We start from the raw sequence: 13763 nt of genomic DNA, 5'->3' as shown, positions 1-13763 counted from the left end.
CAAATTAGTTGTGTTTCCTCTTGTCGCACTATCGACACGGAACACGTGTTTCAATATCATCCTTCTTGTAGCCGAAACAATTCCAGATAACTGATGTTGCTTTTCTTTTTGGCACTAAGTCTTCATTTACAGTGATTTTCTCTTGTTCGTCACTCATTTTTCAATATTGTTACAAGCGACTCACTTCAAACTGATTAAGAACGATTGTGATTGGTGGATCGCTGCGTACAGTGTGTGTCACATGCCCTCGAAATTAGATGAGAACACGATGAGGTCATTGGTCTCCTACGTTGTAGGACCTGCGATGTGACTATTGCGCACACGTACATCGCAATGTCGATGCTCAAATGATATATTGTGCAGGTCTAACATCAGTTATCCGGAATTCTTTTGGATACAAGAAATATGACACCGAAAAATGGGTTCTGTGTTGATAGTGCCTTGCAATTGTTGCCACAACAAGAGGTAACACAATTAATTTGTCTGACCATTTACATCAGCACCACACAGCTGTTTCATATTGCAGGGTTAAAAAAAAAAAAAAAAAAATCGCAATGTCATTATTTTCCAGTATCGTGCAGCCCTAATCTGTACTATCCCTTATAAAAAAAAATAAAAAAAAAAAATCACAAAAAAAAAATCCCTCCATCATGAATTCAGTAGTTGTCATTATTATTCAGTTATTAAATGTTGAGTATATAAGTTGTAGACATCCTCATATGACATTTTGAGTTTGTTGTTAGGAGCTGAATATAGTTAATTACATTTCTAAGCCAATATCAGTGATGCTCCATACATCCATGACAACAGCCTGCACACTGACTATGATGAATATTCTTACACTGACTCTCAAGGTCTTCACTTCCTCTCTTCTGCCACATAACAGCAGCAGTAGTAGCTCAAATTAAACCTAGTAACGTTAAACGCTTACAAGTGGAGAGTGTTAATGTCAAAAGAGTCCCGTTACAATACAGAGTCACACAGATGTCACTTAAGGACATGAACAGGAGTCAGTCTTAAAATGATAATAGAATACTTTCAGGCTGTAACTTGGCCAGGATAACGTTTGTTAAATAGTAATTAGTTTCATTAATCAGTCGTTGTTTAACCCATTAAGACCCAGTGCTAATTTTGTGACAGTTCCAAAATGAATTTTTCTCTACATTTATCCTTTGTAAAGTGATTTATCATCATTTATAATATAACCCCCTCCATTTTGCTTTTTTTTTTTTTTTTTTTTGAAAATCAGGTATTTTTTGACATTTAATTACTGATCATGTACTTCATTCATCATGCTGAAGTTACATTTGACACTTATTATACCAAAAATAGAGAAAACTTCTCTGACAAAGTTTAAAAAATGTCTTAACATCCCTGAATGATCTTATAGTTAAGTTGAGATGGTACATGTGTTTTGCTGATTCTTTTGTAATAATGAGAATGCTCGATGATGTACACATTTATCTTAATGTAAGCAGTGTGTCAGGTGAAAAAGATAGGCAAAAAATAAGCTTCTGCTTCTAGCCTATTTCTTTTTTTGTTTTTTGTTGTGGTTGTGCTGTGTGCTGCAATTAATTAATTAATTCATTTTCTGAACCCGCTTTATCCTCACTAGGGTCACGGGGGTCACTTGGAGCCTATCCCAGCTACATAGGGGTGAAGGCGGGGTACACCCTGGACAAGTCTCCAGTTCATCGCAGGGCTGAACATATAGAGACAATCAATCACTCTCACATTCACACCTATGGGCAATTTAGATTAACCAATTAACCTATTAGTGCATGTCTTTGGATGGTGGGAGGAAGCCGGAGTACCCGGAGAGAACCCACGTAGACACGGGGAGAACATGCAAACGCCACACAGAAAGGTCCCACCCCCCGTCGACTGGTGTTGGAATCAAACCTAGGACCTTCTTGCTGTGAGGCACAATTGCTAACCACTGCACCACCGTGTTGCCACTGCGATTAATGTACAAGCCAAAAGTAAACCATTTATTTATTCAAAACTGCAGAAAAAAGAAGTCTTTTCAGTAAAATATGTCATTAAAACTACATATAACTTTCATCACCAATGTTTCATCAGATCTGTAAAACCCAAGTCATAGCCTAAGTATCATGAATCTGTAAGTCTTTTCATGATTACGCACCTGGATCTCTTCCCTCACGGTGAACAATTTTGAAGTGTACTCCACCACAAACACTCCATTTGTTTACATACCAAGCCAGTAGGTCAATTTGTGGTGCATTTTTGGAAATTTGTTCTGACGTTCATTGTGGGAAGTGGAGCTCCACACAGTCATCATAGCAAGAGGCAATTAATTAATTTAAATGAATTAATATAAACTCTGATTAATATGAATTTATATAAATTATAAACACTGAATTATTTAACCCATTTTTTACTGTTATTATGGCTGCCTCCTCCACAGTAATAACAAATAAGGCTATTAGTATTATTACTGTATATTGTCGTGTTGTCATTATCATCATTATTTTTATAATAATTAATTATTATATTATATTATTATTATTATTATTATTATTATTATTATTATTATTATTATCACTCACTCTCCCCCTCTTCTCTTTCCTCTATCACCCCTAATCAATCCATATTGTTAAGTTGTTCTTTACATTTATTATCTTTTTCGTTATAAGATGATGTCATTGTTGTTGTCATTGTTTTTTGTTTGTCTGTTTGTTTACTTGCTCGATTTGTCTTTTGTGTATTTGTTGTGGTTTTTTCTTTCCACTACGTCTCCTTAACTGTATCACAAATAAAAAAATTAAAAATTAAAAAAGAGAGACAATGAAGCCGTGTCTGTGTTTGTTGCCGCTGTAGCCATAATGCGGCTGCGTGGATTTCTGAAAAAAAAAAAATAATAAAAATTTAAAAAAATAAAAAGTGACGGATTTGTTTAGGTTTCAGTTTGGTATGTAAACAAATGAACTGTTTATGGCAGAGTACACTTCCAAGTTGTTCACCGAGAGGGGAGTGATTCAGGTGCGTAATCACAGAAAGACCAACAGATTCAGGATACTTAGGCTATCACTTGGGTTTTACCAATTTATTGAAAAATTAGTGATGAACGTCATACGCAGCTTTAACTGAACACAAACCCAGCGTCCAACTCCATGGGTTTTACTGGTGAATCAATGTTGTAGAAGATGATGGCATTTCCACGGTAACTACGGAGCCTCTGAACGTCCAAATGGGTCATATCTGATGACCATGAAAAGATGAATAACTGTATTTTACACCAATTATTTACATGAATTGCCAGAATTAGTGGATCAACAGGTATTAAACAGTTTATATCAGTATATGTTGGGGTCTTTATGGGTTATGCTGAAAAAATGTTCCATTTGTGATTGGCAAGTGTTGAACAGTCATTCTCAAATAAAAATAACATGTAATGTAATAATGGATAACTGGCCTTTCGAGTGCATACATGAGGCTAAATGTAAGATAATATGTATTTAAGGGTCTTTGTGCTGAGCTATTGTTAATATTCATCACCTTAAGGTCACAAAAATACAATGACTCTGATTTTCAAGTGATTATACGCTAACAAAAGTCACACAAGCACCAACAATCGACAAACCATACAGTAATAATAATGTAATTGTGAATATTAGATTTAATTCCTTACAAATACAGCCTCTGATTGCACCTAAATCCTACACACCAGACCTTAACAAAAAAAAAAAAAAAAAACACATCTGATGGAAATCCCTCTTGGTTATTTCAGGCAAATCCACGTTAGCTTATCCCAGTCCAGAGGGTAACGGTAATAAAATGTTTAAGTGTGCTGACATTTAACCTGTGGTCTAGCCTTATTGACTGCAAACTTACATTGATTTTTTCCCCCTCAATTTCCATTTTTATCCTTGATATACAGAGGAAACCACAAAATAAAGTATACTTTTGAGTCAGGTTAGGTTCCAAGAATGAATATTTATTATTTATTTGGATTATTAGATAACACCATTGTGCTTTTTCTTACTTTTGGACCAAAGCCCAGACTTCAGATTCCACTTTGGCATTCAATACGGTTAATCCTGTTGCCCAAAAGGTGCGTAGTTGTATACAGTACACCTCCATCTCACAGTGATATAAACACATCACAGTTATTAAATACCTCAAGTTTGGACACCTTCGGCTCTCTAGTGCAGAAGTGTTTGTTATAGCATTTTATTTTTCTAACACATACGTTCATCCCAGAAGTGAACCTGCATTAATGAACAAAAGTCGCAAAGGCTCATTAACATTTTATCTCAGCGTGTTACTGTGTAAAAACTTTGAAACATTAACCTCTGCTCGATACCTGAGGTCACTTTTATTTAGTTAAAGCTTTTTTTGGCACAATAAAAAAAGCTGTTTTCTCCCTTCTGAGGCAGACTCACAATTGAGTAAAGAGACTTTTTCCGGACATGTGCATATATCATGAAGCCATAACAAGTTTTTATGAACAGATAACCTGGCCTTCCAAGTTTGTGAACAGATAATGAATGACCTTGTGTAATGCAAATTGGTAACTCCTTTATTAAGCCTAATCTAATTAAGATCCCCCTTCACACATTATTAAGGGAAGCCAATAAACAAATGCAGGCTATAAGAGATTTGGCATGGGACTGTAATCATAAACACGTCTTTAATTTCATAGCAACACCACAGTTGATTGCTGCCATGCTGCTGGCCATATGTCCTTGAAAATAAGCAGTTACTGAATCATTGTGCACTTATTAGTTTTAAATTCCACACTTGAAGTAAATGATATATTCCAGTGCTTTCAACAGTGTAATAAGCTCTTAAAAAGATAACGTCCACTAATATTTTGTTGATTACTTAGCAGCTGAAAAAATGCAGACATTGTCATGCACACACACACATACAAAACATACTGCTTCTTTTCTTCTCCTTAACCCTTTAGACGGCACTCATAGGAATATATAGAGATATTTCAAAATATAAATTTCAACCCTAGTGTGTTATTGGAGGACATAACAAGACTTTTATTTATTTTGTGAAATTTATAAAAAAATGTTATTGTAATGTAGAAAATCAAGGTCAGTGAAGTTACCATATTTGATTCCTTACCCATAAGTGGCAAAAAAAAATGGGAAAAAAAATCCAAGAAGTAAATATAAAGTGGCGGTGCCAAGCACAACAAACCCCGCCCCTCGCACGTATTGTAGCTTATTTTGGCATCAATCCAGCTGATGTCATCATGTCTATGCATGTGCTGATGTCAGCATATCAACTGTCTCTATGTACGTGCCAAGTTTGAAGTAAATTGAAATAAAATTGATGTTTTTATCAACATTTGAAATTTCACCTATTATAAGTAAATAGGAAAAAACAAAGATTTAAAAAGTTCATAAAAATTTTGAACCTTGACCTTCTGTTCCCAAAATGTGATGACATCTCTTCTGGGTCACTGGCAATCTATAAACCCAATTTGGTATGAATTCAATCAATAGTTTTGCTGCTACAGACATGTGAAATTTTGACCATTATAAGTAACTGGGGAAAAAAACAAAGATTTAAAAACTGCATAAAAAATTTGAACTTTGATCTACTTTTCCCAAAATCTAATCAGATCTATTCTGGGTCACTGGTAATCTATAACCCAATTTGGTCTAAATTTTGCTAGAGTGTTAACAAACAAACCAAACCAAAATCAATACCCCTTGCCTTCCCTTCAGAGGGCGGGGTAAAAATACATGAAAAACACATGTAAGGTGAAACGAACATGTATTTTTGAACATTAGAACATCAGACCAACATCAGTGCTGATCCAGACACCTGTCCACATCCACATTCTCCCTTTGAACATCATTCCTTACATTAGTACCATTACTTCATGGTACTGAACAAAGCAGGTCCACTCACTGATCATGCAGAGGTGGACCTTACAGACCCTGTAGACCACATTGGACCTGAGATTGTTGACTCACTGTCCTCACTGTACCGTTGCTGTCACTAGTCACTTTTCCATTGGACATCTGCGCAAAACTTTACAGATATTTACTAAATGTTGAAAAAACAGAAAATGCGTAATGTTGGTTTTTCCATTAAATCACAAATGCGATGATTTGTTTATTTATTATTGTGAGATGACACAAGAAGTCATTCCATAAACATGGTGACAAATGTAAATATGGTGTTTCTTTACAGATATATTCATTATTATGACATACTGCAACACGTCTCTTCTTCTTCGCTTGTTGTAACGTATGTCAACATCTGTTTTTTTAATTCACCTGACTAGTTGCGAAAAAAGGTCTTTCCATTGCAGTTATGCGTGATATACAGGGTGGGGAAGCAAAATTTACAATATTTTGAGGCAGGGATTGAAAGACAGTGTATGACCAATTAGTTTATTGAAAGTCATGATAATTTATTTGCCACAAGAACATTGACATAATAGAAAATGTTTTTATTCTATGTGTCCTCCTTCTTTCTCAATAACTGCCTTCACACACTTCCTGAAACTTGCGCAAGTGTTCCTCAAATATTCGGGTGACAACTTCTCCCATTCTTCTTTAATAGTATCTTCCAGACTTTCTCCTAATAGTTTTGCTCGTAGTCATTCTCTTCTTTACATTATAAACAGTCTTTATGGACACTCCAACTATTTTTGAAATCTCCTTTGGTGTGACGAGTGCATTCAGCAAATCACACACTCTTTGACGTTTGCTTTCCTGATTACTCATATGGGCAAAAGTTTCTGAAAAGGTATGGATAATAGTGTTAGGTATGATTATGACATCAATATATGTTTGGTTTCAAAACAATTGATGTAGTGCCTGCTGAGAAAAAACAACTAAATGTTCATTGTAAATTTTGCTTCCCCACCCTGTACCATTTACGTTATGCCTGAAAAACCACCTCTTGCCAGCGCAAAAACTTTTAATCAAAAAATGACACTTTTGGTGAAATTGTCATTTTTCCACTTGATAAATTTCTACGCACAATTTATATTTGCACAATTTGAGGGTCAATGGAAAAGAGACTATTGTCTTGCAATGTATTCAAAAATGACCAAAAATAGTCACTTGCCCAATAAAGGGTTAAGACCACCCTCCCCTCCTCCTATGTTAACTCAGTGGAGGGCCTTCTGCATGATGCCTGCAGACTGCACTTGTAACACTGTGACTGGGCCTGATGCACTGATCCACATTTTCATATCTGAAGCCAGTGATAGATGAGGCAATCTGAACAAGTTGTGCTGAGAGATACATCAGGAAGCAGACAGGCCCAGATAAAGGAAAAAGAAGACTGGGCCTCCATTGTCATCCGTCCGCCATTTCATGGATATATAGTGGCTCCCCCAGGACCAATAACTCACATACATATTCAAAAGGTACAACAGCACTTTGCCACCCCGGGGACAGATGCTAAAGCAGCTAAACCGAAAAGCTGTCCAGGATTCCGTTGGCTCTGCTTTCCTCCACAAGAATCCAAACACCGGACTACAGGCTTAATGACAAGCCCTTCTTAGACTTACCATACATGAATTACAGCCTACCGGTAGTTACACGGCTGTTTATCCAGTAATGTTTTGCCAAACACGCAGTTTTACGAAGGAGTCGACACATCCATCACCTTAAATCCTCCAGTGCTATTTTACATCCTAGATACAATGGTAATAAATATGAATAATTTATAGCCCAAAGAGACTGTCATTTAATGAAGCTATTGCTGATTTGACCTAAGAATTAATCAATGTCTAATCTAATTTATTAAACACACTGCAGGGTCAAAACCTTTCATCCATTTGTCTTTGTCAGAAAGTGCAAGTGCTGAGAAAAAAAAAAAAAAAAAGAGGAAGAAGTTAAGGACTCTAATTTGGTCTCTGGTGGTGTCGATAAAGCGTTTTCTGACAATTACCATTTTTTACTACTTTTATATTAAAAAAAAAAAAAAAACAGTAATAATGATGAGTTCCCTTTAAACCGGGAAGCTGGGATTTCTGAATTTCTGAAGTCTGAAATGGAGTGTCTGAAGTTGGTTTGTGAACTAGAAAAGTCAGACCAACTTCATTAACCCTGACTTCAACATTCAAGATGGCTGCTCCGCACATCAACACCTTAAAATAAAAACATTTATAAATATGACGGGAAGCTTTCCGGATTTTTAACCTCCAAGTCACGATGGCCCCTGGTCTAAATGAAGAGTTGGACCTTTCTGTCTTCCTGTAATGTATTGCTTGCTTCTTGTTTTAAAGACTTTACACTGTTTCAATCTTAATTTAACAGGGATTTATACATTTTGCACTGTTATTTATCCATGTATATTTGTAAATATTTCTATTAGTGAGGTTTTCTTGTTTGTGTATGGCCTTTTGACCTGCAGCGACACCACCTGCTGGCCGTTTCCATGTGGACACCCTCTGCAGACCATTATCTTCATGCCCAGTTGGCAAGTCCCTATTGGTCAGATCCTACTATATTGGCACCTACAGCTTTCCAGGCTCCTGTTTGACTTCCTGATGAAGGCTTGAAGTCAAAAGACGTAGAAGTGTTTTTTGGGTCTAGATATGACCATGCCATGTTAATAAAGGCATTTTAATGATTAAAGAGAGTGCCTTGGATTTTTCTTCCAGTTTGATATCTACTTTATGAATCCCTTTTTCCAAAGAGCACCTCGAACAAACTTGTTTTTGGTCTGAGAAGTATTCCTTCCCATGAAAATTTATAAATATGACTCTTAATAGATATATAAACTTTAAATCTTACGTTTGTATTCAACATTTAATATTTATTTCAGCATTCATATTGTTTTCATTGTCGGTGTGAATATGTTGTGTTTGTTAAAGTTGAGGACGGGCCAAAAGATCATGAATAAAGGATCGGCAAAATAAGCAGAAAGCTTTAGCCTACTCCGTTTCAGCCTGACTGTATTAATTAATTATTTAATTAGTGAAGTTTGTATTATAACTTTTCGTTTCAAGGTGTGATTGTTGGATCTATGGACTGGATGAATCTGTGGACTGTGTTTGTTCTTCAGACTGAAATAAAACAATAAAACAAAAACAAAAGAGTACTAAGTAGTGATGTCCCAATCTGGATTTTTTTGCTTCCGACCTGATTTTTTTAGCATTAGTTTTGCCGACACTGATCTGGTACCAACTTTTTACAATAACATTTTAATTTAAATTTGGAGTCATTATTTATATGTTATTATGCTATCATTTTACTTGAGATCCCAATTGGGCTGAATGTGGAACCTGAACTAAAACAAGAAAAGCACTCAGAGACCGTAGACCTCCGCCAAGACAGATCTGCCCCTTCCCCCCCGATCACCAAAATTTAATTAGTTGTTCCTTGTGCCAGTATCAACATTTCCTAAAAATTTCATGAAAATCCGTCCATAACTTCAAATCTTACTAACAAACAAAGAAACAAACACGCAAACACACAAAGCAAAGTGATCACAATACCTCCTGGTGGAGGTAACAAGTATGTCACCTTTGACTCTAAATATTCATTCATTTTCTGAACCCGCTTTATCCTCACTAGGGTCACGGGGGTCGCTTGGAGCCTGTCCCAGCTACACAGGGGCGAAGGCGGGGTACACCCTGGATAAGTCCCCAGTTCATTGCAGGGCTGACATATAGAGACAACCAATCACTCTCACATTCACACCTATGGGCAATTTAGATTAACCAATTAACCTATCAGTGCATGTCTTTGGATGGTGAGAGGAAGCCGGAGTACTCGGAGAGAACCCACGCAGACACGGGGAGAACATGCAAACTCCACACAGAAAGATCCCACCCCCCGTCGACTGGTGTTGGAATCAAACCCAGGACGTTCTTGCTGTGAGGCACAAGTGCTAACCACTGCACCACCGTGTCTGGATCAACCCAATCGCATGACAAAATCCGATCCGATCTTCTAAAAAATGCCAGACTGGCAGCCGATACTGATTTGTAGATCGGATCAGGACATCCCTAGTACTACGCAACTGGTACTGCTTAAAGCTATACCTACCGATGTGTTTCATAGTCCATACATTTATCATCCTACATTGTGTGACACCAAGTACATGTACCTGTATGAGTCCCGCGGTCATAAAAGCTGATCTCTGTGCAGACCTGTCTGTTGAGTCCAGTACACCAGACTTCCAGACTTTCATCTCCATCCTTCATTCATCAGACTCCTGTTTGTTCCTTTTAGTTGTTGTTTCTGTTCATAAATCTGTTTTTCCCTTCCACATGTGCATTTGAGTTCTATCCATACACATCCTAGACAGTAGACTGTGGTCAGAGACAGGAGAAGCACTGCCACCAGTGAAGAGTCAGATTCAGAGGTACACATATCGGATGCGGGGACGGCGATAATGGATCGGATGTTGGACAGCCGTAATGGATGATTGAGAGGAGGCTCACACAGGCTCGGCCAATTATTCATTCGGACCAAATACAATGATTGGTCAGAATTTTCTCCGAAATATGAGCAATATATGAGAATTAAACATTTTTGAGTTTCAATACCTGGTGGATTTCTTTTACATTTTAGTTTGACACACGCTTATTAGGAGCATCTGAAGATGACAAAAGAAAAATGTAAAAATGCCACATCATACGGTAGAGCTTTAAAGCAGGGGTGTCAAACTCTGGTCCTCGAGGGCCAGTAGCCTGCATGTTTTAGATATTTCCCTCTCTCATCACACCTGGAAACCATTACATCATTATCAGACTTCTGCAGAACATGATGATGAGCTGATCATTAATTGAACCAGGTGTACTGGAAGAGGGAAATATCTAAAACATGCAGGGGACCGGCCCTCGAGGACCGGAGTTTGACACCTGTGGCTCAAAGGGACCTGTCTAGAACTGGCATTGTTGATGTTATTCCCAGTTCTGACATCAACAGTAAATGAAACGCAGCATGTACAACTTAAAGCTGCAGGAGACAAAGTCAAAGGAAATGGAAAAGTAAGCCAGGATTTAAGAATACATTCTTTCTCTCCTCTGTCAGCCCTATTGAAAAGGTTAAATATACATTAAATATAGATGAAATTGATGTCGTTTCACGCTGCGTTGGAAAAGCGAAGCCACCTCCTACCTGTTACTAAAGACCGGTGATTAGCCAAAGTCTACGTCAATGGTTTGATTTTCTTCAGCCTGACAATGGAGTCCACAGAGGGGGGTAGGACTCTTAGTTTATTTCTGAACCACTGCTTGCAATACGCTGAAAGATAATCATTACGTTGAGATTTTTTTTGCACAATGATCAATCATAGCATATTCAATTTATTTTAATAATATCTTACCTACCTAGCACAAATGGACCAATGACAAATACAGACTAGAAGTACTCACACTATGCATAACCTATAAAAGCATTATACCTATTTTTTTCTTTTTCTGAATTTCATTTTTTATGATTTATGGCTGAAAATGTGATGATCAATCAAAGGTAAATATTGCTTCACAAGCCAAAAAGGTGATTCTATAAATACACTGATGTGACATTTCTCTATCCAATATTACAGACTTCCATCAAAGCGGCTCGCAGTGAGACCAAGAAAAGAAAATATTGTCATATAAAGAAAAATCGATGTGAATGTATAGAGACTTTCAGAGCAGTTGGCTGCAGACGCACTAATGTGTATGGACTAAGAGCACTTACAACGTCTTATTAGACATTAAAGACAATTTCTGCAGAAGTAGAAGGTTCTATAAGTGATTTCACTGTTTGGTATGATATCAGTGACAAGTTGTGAAAATGAAGTCAGTAACAAGGTATGTTCACACCGAAGACAAATTGTCCTGACTGTATTTTTTTTCAGGCTTTGCGGTGTGCTCCTCTGGAAATGATTAAGTGGTTTCCATATATATTTTCCTCTAAACGCTTATCTGCATATATTTCTGTTAAATTCACCGTGTGCCTCATATGCATGCATTCAATAACCAGTGTCCGATTCTATTCTGTTGTCGACCAGCAGATTGACAATGTAAGGAAACACTAGTCGCTTTTCCATTCACCCTCAAATTGCATGAATATAACTCGCACATAAAAATTTACCAAATGGAAAAACGACAATTTCGCCACAACTCTTGATTTTCGATCAAAAGTTTTTGCGCTGGCAAGAAGCAATTTTTTGGGCATAGCGCAAATGGTATATCACACAAAACTGCAATGGAAAGACCTTTTTCCGCAACTAGAGTCACGTGAACAAAAAAAACGTATGCTGACATATGTTACAACAAGCGAAGGAGAAGAAACATGTTGCAATATGTGTGGACACAACAGGAAACCCAATCATTTTTTAATTTAGTACAGGATAGAGGGGTAATATATAATAATAATGAATATATCTGTAAATCAACACCATATTTATGTTCGTCGCCATGTTTATGGAATGACTTCTCGTGTTATCTTGAAATAATAAATAAACAACTCATCACATTTGTGATTTAATGGAAAAACCGACATTATGCACTTCTGTTTTTTTCAACATTTAGTAAATATCGGTAAAGTTTTGCACAGATGTCCAATGGAAAAGTGACTAATGTAAAGATATAATTTTAATGTTTGGTGACATTCATTTTTGGGAAAAATGTATTAGGTTGAATTATCATGAGGATGAAAATATTGCATAGGTAAAAAAAAGAAGTATTTTCCACCAAAACAAAACAGGAAAAACAACTAAGCACACAGACATGGATGTAAAACACGTTCTCAAAATCTTGATTAACCCATAAAGACCCAATGTTACTCACGTGGCAATTTATATATACATTTATTTATTTATTTATTTATTTATTTTTTGTCTGTATTTAACCTTTCTTAAGTGTTTTATCACCATTTATTATAATAGTATACTTTGCATTTTGCATTTTTAAGTGAAAACCAGGAATTTTCTTAAATTTCGTTTACTGATCAAGTAGACATTCATAAAATAATTTAAGTACTGTACTGTAATTTACCAGTTTTGGATAAATAAAGTCCATCCATCTATCCATCCATCTATCTAAAAACTCATATTAAAGTTGAAATTTTTTATGTCAGAAATAGAGAAAACTGAAGAAAAAGTGATTTTTTCCAGCAAATATATCAATAACTGAACATAAACCAAGTATCTCCATCCACTGTCATTGATCAAACTCCATGGGTTTTACTGGTTGGAGAAGATGACTGTGTTTCCATGGTAACATCAGAGCCTCTGAACATCTAAATGGGTCATATCTGATGACCATGAAAAGATGACAAACTATTTTACACCAATTATTGACATGGATTGATAGGATTAGTGGATCAGAAGTTATTAAACATTTTAGATCAGTAGATGGTTTTGGTCACCAGTAGCTGTTTGGGTCTTTATGGGTTCATTGACAAAAATAAGCAATATCACCCTATTTCCATCCTGTCCCTAACACCAGAAAAAACACAGAAAAATCATGGCAGTTGAATTCTCATGTCGAGTAACGACAGCTATTTTCATGTAGACTCCGGTGTTTGTAATATGAGGCTGAAAGAGAAAGTGTGTCTTAGATCCAAATGCAAGTAGACACAAACAAAGGGTTCTTTTAAGACCAGATGCCATTCTTTGTCAACTGCAAACAGACAAGGAAAAAACACCCAAAACATCCTTATACTTCAAAAATGCAGTGAGCAGTAATATAAAATATGTGCAAGAAAATTTTTTTTTAGGAGAATAGAAGAAATCCACATTGTTCCATCCAAGGTTGAGGTTACAGAAGGTTTTGATGAATATGTTGAAGCACTTGCTATTTTTACATTTCA

This window comes from Sphaeramia orbicularis, chromosome 3, assembly GCF_902148855.1.
Source record: "Sphaeramia orbicularis chromosome 3, fSphaOr1.1, whole genome shotgun sequence".
NCBI lineage: Eukaryota > Metazoa > Chordata > Actinopteri > Kurtiformes > Apogonidae > Sphaeramia > Sphaeramia orbicularis.
Note: the sequence above shows the minus strand (reverse complement) of the source record.